Raw genomic sequence first — 16,985 nt, 5'->3', positions numbered from 1 at the left:
ATTCCCCAAAAAAAACATGACACTACTTATGCTTTACCATGTATAGGGAATGTACTACGTGCATCCAACATAGTCAGCCCTCTAGCACCATCCTCAGTACTGGCCCAGCAATAAGATAAGTCACTCTTCCTATCAATTAGTGACTGAAGTAGTATGTTCTGATAGTTGTATGTATGGTATGGATGCAAGCATGCAAGGGGATTGGGTGGTTGACTAGGATAGCAGCAGACATCTGATAGCTATATGGGAGAGCAGGAAATCCATAATAAATACTGGTGTCAGCATACTAGCATACTAACAGTACTTCACAAGGTGACAACTCTCACCACAGTACATGTAGTGTCCCAAACAACTGTGGGTGTCCATAGGTCACACACATGGATGTCAATGAGGGTCACATACCCACCACCAGCCTCACCCAGCAGGACAGGTGTACATAAATGATGGCAATAGTGAACAGCCCCCCTCCAGACCTACACAGACATGCTACAACAGGTCTGGCAGTTGCATTTTAGTTCTGATGGGTAAGAAGTTTGAAACTGAAATTTATGACATTAAAATCTAACATGTGTACTCTACTGATATGGCTCCTTTCTGCATGATAGGTCACAATACAATATGAAATGGAAGCCAACAGAGTAACTGAAATACCAGTACAGTCATTGCAAATGTTTAAAGTCTTCAGGTGTGCACCCTCCCCACAATCCCATGTAGAAATGCAGTAACATGTACGTTTGAGGAGTAATATCACGGGAGCACAGATTGCCAGAGCAGTCCCATTCTTCATGATAGATTGTTGCATGTATATAATATGCAGGGGTCAGTGTAGTGTTTGCTGTGTGTTTAATGTTGTCTGAAAGTGGTCAGCATGTAGGTCTGGGTGGTTGTGTCTTAGTGGCCTAAGTACAGTACTGTGGTCAACAGGGCCATGTTCCAACTGCAGTGCCAACCACACTGCCTCTCAACTACACCCATGTCAGCAGTTGTACATATTCACTGTCCAGATGTCAATATCTGTCACCGTCGGAAAGCTGGACACACCATGAATGTGTGCCCATACATAAAAGTATACAGGTGGACGTACCCTGCACAGAGTGCAAATAAAATATCTGTCAACTACACACAACTTTGGAATTATACATAGACATTATCATCACATTAGGTGTCCCTTTAGTATGGAATACTGGTAGTCTGGCCAATCACTGGGAGACAACAAAAGGCACAGATATAAAATAATGACAGGCTGCCTATGTCCACACACAAGGCAGCATAAGGAGAATGTCCCAGGTATATCTGTGAGTCAGGTGCCAGTAGCTTCCATATCACACATGCACTCAGCTCACCCCAGCATCAGCCACATGTTTATCACAGGTCATATCCTTGCTGGAGGGAATGAGTACAGCATGACCCTATCTCTGTATGGGAATACATACATGATGCTGCATGCTGAATAGGTGTCCCATGCAGGTATGTCCCTAGCTATAAGCAGCAACCTGCCCACATCCAGACTCATGGATCAGTATGAACAGGAAGGATTGACCAAAACACCTCAACCACTTAACACTGTCACCCCAGGGTAATCCACTGGCTTGCAGCCTGGAAAGTTTGAGTGACAGAATGCACTAGCCTGCTAAAGATGGCCTGCAGCACTCTCAAATGACCTACAGTCCTCTGGCAAATGTCCATGCCTCACCCATAATGCTAATGTATGGACTGTCAGGGGGTCCTAACTAACAACCTAATACATTAAACAGAAAAGAAATGCAAGGCCATGCTGACAAATGCCAGTAGCATGTCTCCCCATGTCCTACTGCAAGAACTGTGGGCCAGGCCATAAATACTACTGGGACATAGGGCCAACTATAGGGATACCTCTGAGATATTGCTTTCATAATATTAGGAAGAGGAGAGAATAACAGAGGGTGGTGTAGAAGCATGGATATCATTGAGTGTGTGAAGTCTGAAACTCTATTGTCTGCCCATACCATCCCCTTACTGCAAACCCATGAATGAATAACCACAAAACTGCTTGTAAACCACAATGTGAAGGTAAACTGACCAGATATACGAGTCCTGCTTCTGGATAACAATGGCAGGAGTGTGCCAGAATGTGTAGTCTATGACTCAGAATACTGATCTTGGCTTCATTCATCTTGTATTTCCCCTGGTAAATAACTGTGAGCAAAAATTATATTTGTCAGTAGTTGATGACATGATGCATCACAATGTAAAACAGTACATATGTCAGAAAATCTATGCTACAACCAATCATGTTACACAAGCAGCACAGTCAGCAATAGTTACAGTATCCTCCATATGTTACGCCCATTGTGTCTCCATATTGGCAACCAATCCACAGATATCCTGCAGAAACATGGTTGCTAGGTTTAGCTGTAGAGTACACAAAACCCTGGACTAGAGTACAACTCTCCCTGGAATGGATTCACACACTCAATATATAAAGTCATACTGGGCATGCTCCTACACTTAGAGAAATGAAGCCCATGTCTGACAACACAGTGGACTATAGATATCTGTTATTCGCAGATGTCTGTGCACACACACCAAATTGTACACCATTTATACCTCACATACACACATTGGATAGGAATACTCACATATATCTAAGGTGAACATAATATAATATGTCAAACATACACACACACAGATGTGGGGAAGAGAGAGACAAACAGCGACAGACAGAATCCCATTATGAGGCCTTTCCCACCCATTACACATCCCACTGGCCTATATTACATGATGTGCTGATGTCATTCACTGCAGAAATACCTGTTTTTAGCCCTCAGCCCTACAGTCTCAGTGGTGCTTGTGATGACTGTGTAATACTATAGTTCAAATAAGTATTCATATAGCATTTGTAATCTCAGTCCTGTCAAATGTAAAGTTGTGTGTGTGTGTGTGTGTGTGTGTGTGTGTGTGTGTGTGTGTGTGTGTGTGTGTGCATGTGTGTGTATCTAGATGAATGATTTTGAGGCCATTCGCACACATTACACTTCCCATTGCCCTACAGTAGCACTCCTGCTGCTGTCAGTGACCTTGGAATAACCCTTTGGACAGCTTGCAGGCCTATAAGCGCCATGGTGCTTGCAATAACTGCGTAATACTGTAGTGTAATAAACTAGTTAGGTAGGAGTTTTAGTCCTTGTCCTGGTAACTGTGAAAATGTGTGTGTTTGTGTGAGTGAGTGTGTGTGTGCTTTTGCAGAGACATGATTTTAAGGCCATTCACACTCACTACTCTTCCCTTACCGCCCCCCTTTAGCACTGCTGTTGGTGTCACTCACCTTCAAAGATACCTTTGGACAGCTCTCTAACATATAAGCTCTGTGTTGCTCATGATAACTGCATGATACTGTAATGCAAAACAATACTTAGGTAAGAGTTATAATTCCAGTTCTGGCAATTGTAAAAGCGTGAGTGTGTGTATCTGAGGTTGAAGTATTTTGTGCCCATACACAGCCAGCACATTTCAAAGTGTAATACTTTACAATGGCTGTTGATGTCACTCACCTTCAAGGTATGTTTGGACGCTGTTCTACTTATAAGCCCCGTGGCATGTGTGACAAATGCGTAACAATGTAGTAGCAATAATTACATAGGTAAAGGTTTGAATTTCATTCCTGGCACATTTGTGTGTGTGTGTGTGTGTGTGTGTGTGTGTGTGTGTGTGTGTGTGTGTGTGTGTATATGTATGTGTATATATATATATATATATATATATATATATATATATATATATATATATATCTCTCTCTCTCTCTCTCTCTCTATATATATATATATATATATATATATATATATATGTGTGTGTGTGTGTGTGTGTGTGTGTGTGTGTGTGTGTGTGTGTGTGTGTGTGTGTGTTTGTACCTTAAAGATTTTGGCATACTTTACACCCAGGACACTTCTCAGTGCCCTACTTTAGCAGTCCTATAGATATCATTACCTTTAGATGTATCTGTTGCCATCTCTAAACCATGTAAACTCAGTGGTGTGTGTGGTAAATGTATAACATAAACGTCTGAAGCCATAGTTAGATAGAGGTTTGAACCTCACCCCTGAAATGTAAAACTGTGTGTAGGGTTAAGTATTCTATGAAATCTCTCACCCACTACATCACCCAATACCATTATTTACAAGGGCTGGTGATGTTTCTCACCTTAGATGTACCTTGGGACAGCATCCATCCTGTAAACTCTGTGGCACATGTGATAAATGTGTAGCATTGTAGTAGTAATACATAAATAGGTAGGGGTTTGAAACTCAGTACTGACAAGTGTGTGTCTCTGTCTGTCATCACTATCTGGTGGGAGTGTTGGTGTTATTGTGTAATCCAGTGGGGCTGGAGTTTCCTAAATTAATATACTGATGACCTAGTATATGTCCTAATGTCCACATTATAAGGTCAACAGTTGTCAAACACCAAAGAGGTTGGTGTAGACAATCTACAGCCCTAAATGTGTAGTGCCATGTGCAATGACTATGTAACAGTATGGAATAGTTAACAATATAGGCAACCCTTCTAATACTCAGAGACCACTCTCCACCCAGGAATCATATAGAAACACACTTAGCATCAGCCACTATATCAGTAGTTCTCTTGCATACTGCCTCACAGATAGTACCCACGGTGTGATTGCAGTGGACTCCATGTCAAACCAATGACCAGACATGACTGGTGTCACATAGGGTATGGACCCATGTACTCTCATGTTTGGGATCTACCTTTCTGAGGTGCAGGAGAACACAAAGGCACCCTGGCTGAAAATGTTTGCTTACAACAGTAAAGTGGGTGGTAGCATTCCCAATCCATGTGATGCTGACATCATGCTCAAAGGCCACTCTGACACTTATGACTGTTGTCAAAACCCTGACCATTACTTCAATGCCAAGAGATGTGCCACCATTACCTTTGGGAACACCTTGGCTCACATGAAGTAATACACTGGTGGTAGTCCACTGAACAGTGATGTTGTTATAACAGAATGGGGAACACAGGTTGACAGTCAACTGTCTGTTGACCACAAGAGTGCCCCTGACATGAAAAAGTACTTTGATGTGTTACATCTCCTGACTAAGTGTGTTTTATCCAGCAAGTAAAAGGACATGGTCACTCTGTACCCTCCCTTCAGTAGCCCAATCAATGTGTACAGTGGCCCTTTTGCCATGTACACCACTGGACACCTGCAACAACTGTAGAGTCTGCAAATGTACCCCACAAAGAGAATACCATGCCTTATACACATGCCCAGTATGGACAAACTCCAATAACTCCAATGAATCCCCGTATCATACTGTCTATGTAGGTGCAATCACTATCTCAGTTACACAGCCATGTCTTTCAAACAAGGTCAGGAATGCTACATCTGAAGATACCAATCTGTCCACGCAACATGCCCCAGAGACCTGAAGCACACTTCCGCACTTCAAAGGGCATGCTTGTGGGACAGGTTCACAACCCAGACACTGTCCATGTTATGGAATATAAATCACATACATGTGACGCAGTGTACATCACTGGCCACCCACAATAGAAATCTGGATGTCTGGATGGGGAATACAATTCCCACCCCTGGGGACCACTCCAATGACTATACTCATGAGCCACACTGGGGACTATTGTCATGTGGCCTAATGCCTGGGTATTCCCTTGGGCTAGCCTTGTAGAGCCTTCAGGCCCATTAACCTACTACACACCTATGAAGCAATGAACCTATGGATCCCAGTACTGGCAAATGTGTGTGTGTGTGTGTGTGTGCGTGTGTGCGTGTGTGCGTGTGTGTGTGTGTGTGTGTGTGTGTGTGTGTGTGTGTGTGTGTGTGTGTGTGTGTGTGTGTGTATGTGTGTGTGTGTGAATAGCAATCCCAGTGCGTTTGGTTGATTATTATCCCCTGTGGCTGTGGTTATTAGCAATTGGAGGTGTGTCCAAACCATAACACGTACCATTCTCCACTCTACAACAGATGAAAATCAACATATACCTATGTGCAACCCTCAGTCCTAAAATCTCTGAGGCATTATGCAATCACTGTGTTACAGACCTGCAAAATCCAAGCAGATGCAGATGTACCCTGCCTAAGACATGTTTGATGTGTTACCACACTGCCATACCCCTTGATCTTGCTGCAGGGTCACATCCTGGTGATACACAGATGCCTAGAAAAGAAACAGGATACAGAGTGTGAGAACACATTCACTCAGCATTAATAACAGCAATAATGCATCATGGCTAACACTGTACACACACTATGATGTGTATACCTTACAAATGCCAGATGACAGCAACTTCCACAACATTACATATCTAAAATTTATTAAGTTTACCCTGTGCATCAGACCCATATATGCATGCCCCTGCATCAATGGTTTTGATGGCAGGGATCTGGCACAGGTTCCATCATATGCACAGTGTGTGGTGTGGTTTTGCCAGAGACCTGGGCTGTGCCATTTGGTTGACAGTATGGGTGTGTGTTTGGGGTGTTTGAATGGCATGGCCTGTGCAGGTGTGGTGCATATGTGTGTGGAGGTGACCTTTTACTGATTGTCATGTGTGTGTGTGTGTGTGTGTGTGTGTGTGTGTGTGTGTGTGTGTGTGTGTGTGTGTATGTGTCCACATGCACACAGACACGTCCTGTGGCTTCCCTACAGTGATGTTTTTTGGACAGCTGTGGCCTGTACATGACAGGGTGTGCAGTTTACCATCTCCGGTCATGGACATGGGAACTGAATCTACCAGGGGTATCACTGGCATCAAAAGGGACAAGGCCAGATATTGTACTGCTCCCTGATAGTGACAGTTGTCCGCTGGATCTGCATCCCTGTTGGGACCGGCAAGAACAGCGTCCTGATTGCCTGCCACATCTTGGCATGGACATCACACCACCCTCAGTATTGCTGGTGTTACTGCCCAAACAGGAGCATGATGGTGCATGGCCACGTGCACCCCCAGCTGATTGATGTGCTGAGATACCTCCTCGTGGCTGCTGCCTCCCATCCACCAAACATTCAAGCACAGATACCCCACGGTGGTGGAGTGCCATGACCTGACCCCACTGTCTATCAGCGATCTCATTGCCCTCATGCAGGACCCCAATGAGTTCATGAAAATCATCACATGAACGAGGGAGATGTTCTTCAACCAGCCTGTGCATTTGTCTGGTATTACATTTGTTACGTGCCTGTGCATCTATTACAGACTGAAACATGCACCTGGTTACTGCAGCAGTGACACTTTCAACATGGGCTGGATGGGCAGCCATTCCCCTCTGAGCACCCCTACCCACAGATTTTGTCCAAGATCACTTTGTATGTCATGTAAGACACAGCCATGGATATGTTGGTGTCCCATAGAAGCTGTATTCATGCCTGTGGACAATGCAGGTATAACCTGGCCTGCAGTACTTCTGGGTGGCTGCTATTCATCTGTCATTGTGATTGTACCCTTGTGGGGGGAGAGAGGGGTAAAGCTGGCACTGAATGTGCTGCCAAGACTTTGGCCAATGTCTGTTGTATCAGGATTGGTATTAGCATTGTGCAGTAACTCACAGCAGTTGAGTTTAATGCTGTGAAGGTTGTTGATGCAACTATCAACGGATTTTGTGATTGTCAGTGTCTGCTGCATGTCTGCCTTCATAGATGCCTGTAGGGGATTCCATGGGGGATTCCAAGTTGTGTTTGAGGCAAATAAGGGAATTCAATAGTCATGGGATACCACCTTTCTCTGCAACAGTGTCCTCCTTCTCTTGTACACTTTAGTAATGGCAGGGTACCATCACATTGTCTCCCAGTGTTTGCAGGACAGTCTGGGATCTGTTGGCTATAGCTAGTACCATGCATTTATGTACATGTTTGTACAGTGCATATGTGTATGATTAGACAGTCATGCAGCTATTTCCCGTTGCCATGGGTGCAGTGAAGTCATCCACCCTTGTTTTTATGGCTGCAAAGTCAGATTTGTAGAGGGCTTGCAAGGTGGTTACCTTTGTGGGGGGGTGGCTGACATGTTGAGTTCCATGTACATTACAGCCTGTGTGGATCTCACCAGGTAGGGATTGACAACTGTGGATGAGCAACAGTCCCATATTTAAGTAGTCAGTACAGGTCAAGGTTGTTGCATTCTGTACCATGGGTCAGTATGAGCCAGTTCAGGGCACTGGAAATGATGAATACCAGGACGTGTTGGGCCACTGTACTGATGCTTGGCTAATTTCCATAGGAGATGGGGGGTAGTTGAAGTCTCATACTATGTCAGTGTTGTGTTGGATAATCATAGATGGCAGGGTGTTGAGAAATGTGCATTGACAGTTTAGGGACATAGATGTGGACCCATAGCAGGCTATGGTCTGGATTGCACTATTACTCCAATGCAGTTGTACTGGAAGTATCTCCAATACATTATGATGGGATACTAGTCTGAGGTTTTCCTATCCATAATGAATATGGAGACAACACCACCTGTGGAAATATGCTGTGGTCCATGTTTGGAGGCTGACCGCTGTGGAATGCATTATAGCCTGATACTGCAGGGCTGCTGTCAGCTGCTGTGAACCACATCTCCATTACAGCAGAAATGTTAATGTTCTCCACTCAAATGAGTGCTTTGAGTGACTGCATCCTGACAGTTAGATGTCTACTGTTGAGCAGCATGACCCTCAGATTGCATACATGTCTAGCTGTTATGGTGGTAATTACATTAGGAACACTGCCTAATAAGGCATTATGGGGTGGCAAGGCTCTTATCCAGTACCTGGAAACCCAGTGCTGACAGATGTAAGATATCTGTGGCAAGTCATTGAGTTCTGTCAATCATGTCATCCCAAGCAGAGAGATACTGGTTCCCCTGAGAATGAGACAAAATACGTAAGCCAATGTTGCAGTCAATCATCTATTGATAGTACTGCAGCATCATTCTGGGTGAGGGCGGTATACTTCTCAGAGCTACTGTCACACCTACCTGGACCACATAATCAGAGAGTTAACCATGTCTCTTGTCATGTAGTCCAGGGAGGTGTGTCCCAGGTCATTCAGACCCACATGGGTACAGAATGATACTCGTAGCTGTTGTGGAGTGCCATGACTGGCTGTGTCATGTGCTGGATGCTGGCATGTGATAGATATTTGGCTGTTACCTGTTCCATATTCAACTTAGTGAGTGGGATATGTGTTTGCCTCAGTATTGAGTTACCCATGATCACTGTATTGTGCAAATTGTTTTACCTTAGGATCTTAGGTTGAGGGGCACACTGTGTAGGTTAAATATGTGTCGCTTGGCATGTGCCATGTCATGGTGTCTGAGAGGGTGTCTGTCTTGCTGGTCTGTGCTGTTTGGGTAAATGTCCATTAAGTGCCTCTGTGAAGGTGGGTGGGTGACTTTTCACTGTATGTCATGGCTGTCAAAGTGGGTGTCATGGTGAGCTATGTGTTCCACATGGTGTGATGCAGGTGTTGATCTTATCCACTTGACCTGCTAGTCCAGTCTTTGCTGGAGAGTGCATATGTCAACTTTGGGTGATATACAGGTAACTTTCACAGGTCTGAGTGTTTGGAATTTAGAGGGGAGGGTTGTCTGTGAACATGAGGCAGTTGCAACTGTGGCTCAGAATGGACAAGTGCACTAGGTTAATGGGTGACAGCACAGAAAACTGCCCTTCAATTATGCCAGGAGGGGTGGACATAACTAGTAAGTACTGGGGCTATTTCTGTGATAAACAAGTACTGCTTACAGCTCCCAGGTGTGCCACACTTATTGATACAATAACCTGGTGAAGTGCCAAGCTATAATGTTATCTGAAGTGCAGGATAGAAAGAACTAGCATGATGTAAGGGTGGAAATGAAGGCAGACTTTCTGCCACCTGTAATACTTTACCTCAGCTGTGCAGTTGTCAGCAGCTTTGGCCATGTGAAAGTTCAGTAAGCTCTGTAGCATGTGCAATAATTGTGTAACACTGTATTTGACATAACTAGATAGGCAGGAGTTCTAATCCCAATACTGCAAGTGTGTGTGTGTGTGTGTGTGTGTGTGTGTGTGTGTGTGTGTGTGTGTGTGTGTGTGTGTGTGTGTGTGTGTGTGTGTGTGTATCATGGACTGTCTGGCTTATACCATTTATGAACTGTGTACTACCCTTCACACTTCCTCTCACCTCAATCTGGTCATCCTGTTGATGTCATCCACCTTAAAAGTACCTTTGGATTAGACAGAAATATTTAAGCTTTGTGGCTCATCTGATAACTGTGTAGCACAATAGTAAAAATCACTCGATAGGCAGGATTTCTAATCTCCTTACTGACAACTGTTGGGATGTGTGTGTGTGAGAATCATATAGTGTGTGTGTTACACCATTTTTGACCTGTGTACCACCCTTTACACTTCCCATCACTCCAATTTTGTAGTCCTGGTGATGTCATCCATCTTAGAAGTACCTTCGGAGTAGGTGGAACTGTGTAAGCTCTGTGGTGTGACTGATAACTGTGTAGCACTACAGTAGAAAAAACTAGGTAGGCAGGAGTTCTAATCCCAATACTGGTGATGGTTTGTGTGTGAGATCATATCTTGTGTGGCTTATACCATTTTGATGTTTGTACCACCTCCCACTGCTACTACTTTATATAGTGTGGTAACAACATCTGCCTCACATGCTGCAAGTTAAACCATTGTACTGTACTCTGTACAGATGTGTCTGGAATATCCAGATGTTTGCAACTTATATGTGATCAGAAGTGGTCTGTGTGTGCCTTAACAATGCCCATGTATGTGATATTGTAGCCAAATAGGCCACAGTGAGTGCACTGACACATATGGCAGCATGAGATATCATACCTGACTGAAACAGCATGCTGATATGATGTCTGCCACCTTCACAGGTGGCCAGCCTTGTAGGTGCAATACATGAGTCCAGATGCTTGATTTTACAAGTGAACTGTTCATGTAATGGGTCACATTAAAGGATGGAGAGGTGTGGACTGAGATATTGTGGTCCTAATTTGTATGTAACAGGAACACCTAGCATCTTAGCAGGGGTGTGTACACAATTTATATACACTGTATACCACTAATGTGCTACACATGTCCCTACCTTACGCCGTTTGTCCAGCCCATTTTGCTGGCATCTGTCTAGCTGTCTTGGCACTGACAAGTTGTGAGGTATGCTACAGGAATGTTGAATTCATGTCAGATAGGCCCCATTGGTGACCACTGTGATGAAATGCAGCTGTCCCAACCACACGTGAACATGCACATAAAGCAAAATTGCTATTACATAAAGCAATATAGCTATTACTGATAGTTGTGTGCATGGTAAATTGCATGCCCTTCACATGCATGGGGTATTGCCAGGCAATAACAGAACAATGTCATACTCACCAGCTTCAGGCTGCTGTCCCATATGCAGACCAGAGTGTCCTAGGTAGTTGTGGGAGGGAGGTATTGTCAGCAGACTCACATTTGGCCTTGGGACAAGATGGATGCAGCATGTCTGCACATTTTCAGTACTAACCCCAATAATACACAATGTTCTGTCCTCACCATAGATGTGCACCTCTGTGCATTAGAAAACCTCATCCACAACTGCAGTTGGACCTGACACTTGGATGTAGATACAATGCAGATACATGTATGTCTGAAGCATTAGTGTACCAATCCCCACTGGGCCCTTACCTGCACGCTGCTCATCCAGTGTGTGGGTGCAACCCACCTCCACAATGCTTTTCTCAGCTTCATGGCTTATGTGCTGGGTTGGTGCACCAAGATTGGCGAGAAGTTCCTCAATGGATGTGAGTGGGGCTGGATGGCTGGGCCCCACCTGTGGTTAGCTGGTCCTTCTCTACAGCAGCAGCTCATTGATGGGCATGGTAGATGACCCAATTCTGCACCTGCTCATAAGTTCTGCTGTGCAGGCCGGCATCATTTACCCTGTGGACCAGATTGTTCCACAGGGCAGTTCTCTCCTGTACATCTTATGCTCTCCATCCAAATAACAGGGCATAATGTTCAATCACATATTGAGTGATGATGTCAGTTTCCCCAACAGAGAATGCTGGTATGCGAGCCCTCTGCATATTACCTAGAAGGCATAAACAGGAAAAAAGATCACCGGACCTCATACGGTTGTTAAATTGCACATCAACAGTGGATATTACTTGCAAATAATCCAAACTACACCATAACCCTCCAAGCCATCATGGTTATAGCAGCTTGCATTATACTTCTGGCCCTGAACTATCTTACTCCCCCCAATGTTGGACACTTACTTGCATAATCCTCTATTCTCTATTCATTTCTGTGTAGAGGGATGACAGTGGCAATCTTCCATGTGGATAGTGTGTGGATGGTGGCACGTCTGTGAATGACTGTGGTGTGTGATGGACCTGTGAGCACATGCCTGAGTTCATGTTGGAGGCAGACAGTGATGTTATTATTCCCCATGGAGATTTGCTGTTATTGCCATCAGTAGGCAATATGTATATGCTCACCATTGCTGAGGGAAGGAGTGTGATTGATGTGCATATCCCCCTGTACAACTGGGGTGGGCAGGGTGGCAATGTTCCCACCTAACCTGTCCGATGCAGGTTGCCTATCTCCGTGGTATATGTATATGAGGTGTGCTTAACCTCCAATACAGGGTGAATTGTGCTGCTGCATCTGAGACTGCCAACATATGTGGAGACACTGTGGCAATAGTCCTTGGTGGTGTGGATATATCTGATTTGTAGTCATAGTCAGCCTTACAGGAAATCACCTGTGACCGTACATGCTTACTCAGATAGAGGTGGACTTGCTTCCAAGTTTTTGCCTGCACCTATGTGTCCCTATGCAGCCAGTATAGCAACCTATTATGCGGTCTGTGTATTGCTGCTGTCCACCAAAGGGGATTACTCTACCTTGGTGGAGTCTGGTTATACAGGTCAAGTACTGTTGAGTCCATATAGCTACAGTGGATATAAAGTGTACACACCCCTGTTACAATGCCTGGTATTTGTGCAATTGAAACATGACACCCCAATAACTCATTTCAAAACAATTTCCACCTTTAATTTGACCTATAGCCTGTACAATTCAATTGAAAACATAACAATCTAATCTATGAAAACATGTGGAAATGATAATCAGTACACTATGCCAGTTGAATGAGTCTGCACACCCTTAAACTGATATGTTGTGTATGCACTTCTTGAGATTGTTACATCATTCATTCATCTTGGTTTGGACTCTAACATCATGGCACATCTTCACTTGGCAATAGTTGATCACCTTCCTAGAAACACCTTTGTTTGTTTTTCAATGGACTTGTACAGGTTAGGGGTCACATTCAAGATGAGAAACATTATGAAATTATTTTCTGTGGTCTTATTGTCATACAGCACACAAACCTGGCATTCCAACAGGGGTGTGTACACTTGTTATCTCCACTGTATATAGGTGTTGATATAACTGTAATTGGTAGGCATGGACAGAGGGTCATAACACAGTTGGACACTTCTCTGATTACTACCAGATAATCATGCCTACTCTAGTACCCATATCAGTGTCAGGGCAATGCAACCAGTAGCTGTACACATTTATGTCTGTTGTATGCACTGACCCTGATATTACACACATGTGCAACATGCACAGCCTATGTACCTGACTGCATGAAAGCCATGTTATTAGTTTTGTGCCTTCCAGCTGAACATACGCATACATATATGTGCTCAGGGGATACCTGGTATACATTTCTGTTCTATGTTAATATGGCACACTGTATTTACAGTCTTGCTGCTCATTCATACTTCTCAACCTGTTATAGCAGTACATCTGGACAATGGCACACATAAATGGGTGACAAAAGAGACATCAATATTCATGCTGTATTAATATAGTTGCACCATACATTAGTAAGTTGGTTGCACAGTAAGCTTTGACATCACTGTGATAACCTGGAAGATGGCCGGCAGTCATAACTAGGCTATTATGGTACATTGTCATTGCTCACAGACTTGCCACTGGTTTGGCTGACATAACACAGTTATATGTGTATGTGACTACATATATCAGTCACAAATGTGCTTATTGTCTAGCAGAACACTGTACAGTTGAATGTTATTAATTCACTATATCACATGCAGTTTAACACGTCTGCAACAGTACTTTACTCTGCACATGCCCTTTATAGGTCTCTTAGATTTACAAGACAAACATGGATCATAATCATATTCACAGGTAACATATGTATATGGACAACATCCCTTTAACTGGCCTAACAGTGGCACAGTCACAACTGTTTGACAGACACCCCAGCGTTGTCATATGTGAGCTGTACTTCCCCAAGGTGAGTCAGGCTCCTGAGCTGTGATCTTACCTCGAAACCTCTTAAAGCATCACATCTGGACAACACCTAACATGATGGGGGGAATAAATAGGGACAGACTTTAAATATTCCTGATACAAACTTAGGAAGTTTGTAGAATAATACATTTTGCATTACCGTGAATATTCTTAAGGATGTGGAGTCATAAACTCATGTGTTTGTCATTACTTGATGACGTCAATCCTCAGCACTTTGGCAGAAATTTACAGATTTCTGAAAGAACAGACAAAGACGATGATGTGAAAATTTGGACATTCTGTGAGGTTCTGTACAGATGAGAGGTTTGGCTGTGATCTCTCCTACTGCAGAGAAGGCCAGATACTATGACCATAGGAGCTGTTCAGAAGGACATTAGTACAGCAAGTCTTGTTGGGACATATATTCTTCCAAATCACATATCCCATTATTACAGACTAAGTACTACATTCAATTACATGCGTACATAGGTTCATAGGTTCAAAGGTAGGTACTAGGCTATTGGCCCTATGTCCTATATAAGCCTAGCCAAATGGTACCCTGGCTTTTGCCACCCAAGGAAATTATTTTCCTGTGCCCCTGTCAAGCAGAGCCACAGAAGTGATCCATAGGGTGAATTTCCTATCTCCCATCCAATCATCAAGATTTTTCTTGAAGAGTGCTAATGAGGAGCTTTGTTTGATATAGATAGGTAGTTTGTTCCAGAGTATGGAAAGTCTCTGGGACAGGAATCTACCCTCCAGTATGTTCTGTTTATTGTGGTGACAAGGTTTAGGTCACCAGAGCATGTAGTTCGGAAGGATTGGGATTTCTTTAAGTTGAGCATTTCCAACAGCTCTGGGTTTGACATAGCTTTGTATATTAGGCAGAGATCGCCTCTGAGTAGGCGATATGCAACAGAGTAAAGCTGGAGTTTTTTGAGACAGTCTGCGAAGGGCATCTGTTTGAGGCCTGTAATCCTCTTTGTGAAGTATTTCTGTGGCCTTTCCAGTTGTTGTAGATGTCTTGTGAGGTACATACCAAAAGAGGCGTTGTACTCTATAATGGGTCTAATGAGTGACGAGTAGAGGTAAACAATGACCTCTTTTTTCCTGGATGAAAAACCTTTTGTGATGAGGTGTGCATAGAAGGATTTCCTGACTACTGTAGCAATGTGATTATCAAAGGAATACTACTGTCCACCTGTGCCCCAAGGTCTCTTATCACACTGTCGGTGTTAAGTAGACTACCGCCTATGTAGTAGTTAGTGGGTAACTTTTTTCTTTCTTCTCATTTCCGTTTTTTGTTGTTGTTTTTATTTGTTTTGTTTTCTTTATTTCTCTCTCTCTCTCTCTCACTCTCACTCTCTCTCTCTCTCATTCTCTGTACTACAGGTATACAGCTGGTTTGAATAGGTGGCAGCATGGCTTTTGTAGGTAATGCTCATAACTAGGTGATGGCCTGTGCACTAATCTGTGTTCCCCACTTGCTAATTGCATGCAGAGCAGCTGTGTAGTTCTTCCAATAGCCAATGTCATGGCAACACACTCCTATAATTGAGTACTCCATGTGGGCATTGGTCCTTTCCCTTACCTGTGAGGAAGACATCCTGGAGGTGTGTAAGCGTATACCTCTTACAACAGGACTTGTGGAGACAAGCCAAATAAATGGTGGTGAAAGTTCAAGACATAGAGACAGAATGTGAGTATTGCTATTATATGTTTGGAATACTGTTAGTTTAACAGGGTTTGTCCGAATATGCTACATCTGCATGGGTTTCAGTCTGACAAAGTTCTGTCTCTGCATAGCTCTCAACTGTTGGGCTATCCACATAATGGCCAGAGATTAGCCTGTTATGTTTGGTCTGTTCCCCAGACAGGTGTTGTCCTTGGCAAATCAGTAGCATACACTGGAGATAGCAATCAGTAAATGCTAACATCCATTTGTTTTTCTGACTTTATATCCTCAGAAAAGATATGTTACAACAAACCCTGCAACACCAGCAAATTTATCAGTGTATAACAGCAATATTCCAAGTATGGGCATGTATTTGGGCCTCTGTCCACCAATTATGTCAAGCTTTGTCCAGTTGTGATACAGTAGGAGGTTGATAGGTATAATGGTCTAACATTATTTAGTGTTGTCATTCCTGCTGAGGGGAAAGGCTGGAAAACATGTTGGAGTCTGTACATTCAAGAGGTTTGAGTAGGGAGAATGCTATTAAATGCCCTTGTAACATATGTTATGTGGGGGAGAGTAACACATGTTTTAAAACTATGCTGTTAGAACACATGATACATATTACTGATAAGAAAGAAGACAGTTCTATAGCTGTACATTTGAATTAATCTTACCATGGGGACAGTAGTGGGTTCAAAGGTACTGTTTTGGAATAAGTCTGTTCCTCTGTTTGAAGAAACATTCATAAAAGCAATTGTTATGTACAAAATCAATGTACTAATATTAAATGTGATACTTTATCCCTTAGGGGTTAAATGAGGAGTGTAATTGGAGGCTGTGTATTTAATTATGTAATTAAGTGTTAATTGATTCTTTTGATTAAGGCAAGTATTTGCTGTAATCTTTTACTCCTTGAAGGCTTTGACCAAGACATCAGAGTATAATAAACACGTGTGAATTACTGGCTGGTTGTATTTCTACTTGCTATGT

The sequence above is a fragment of the Protopterus annectens genome, chromosome 5.part0 (genome assembly GCF_019279795.1).
Source record: "Protopterus annectens isolate FY-2018-M chromosome 5.part0, PAN1.0, whole genome shotgun sequence".
NCBI lineage: Eukaryota > Metazoa > Chordata > Ceratodontiformes > Protopteridae > Protopterus > Protopterus annectens.
Note: the sequence above shows the minus strand (reverse complement) of the source record.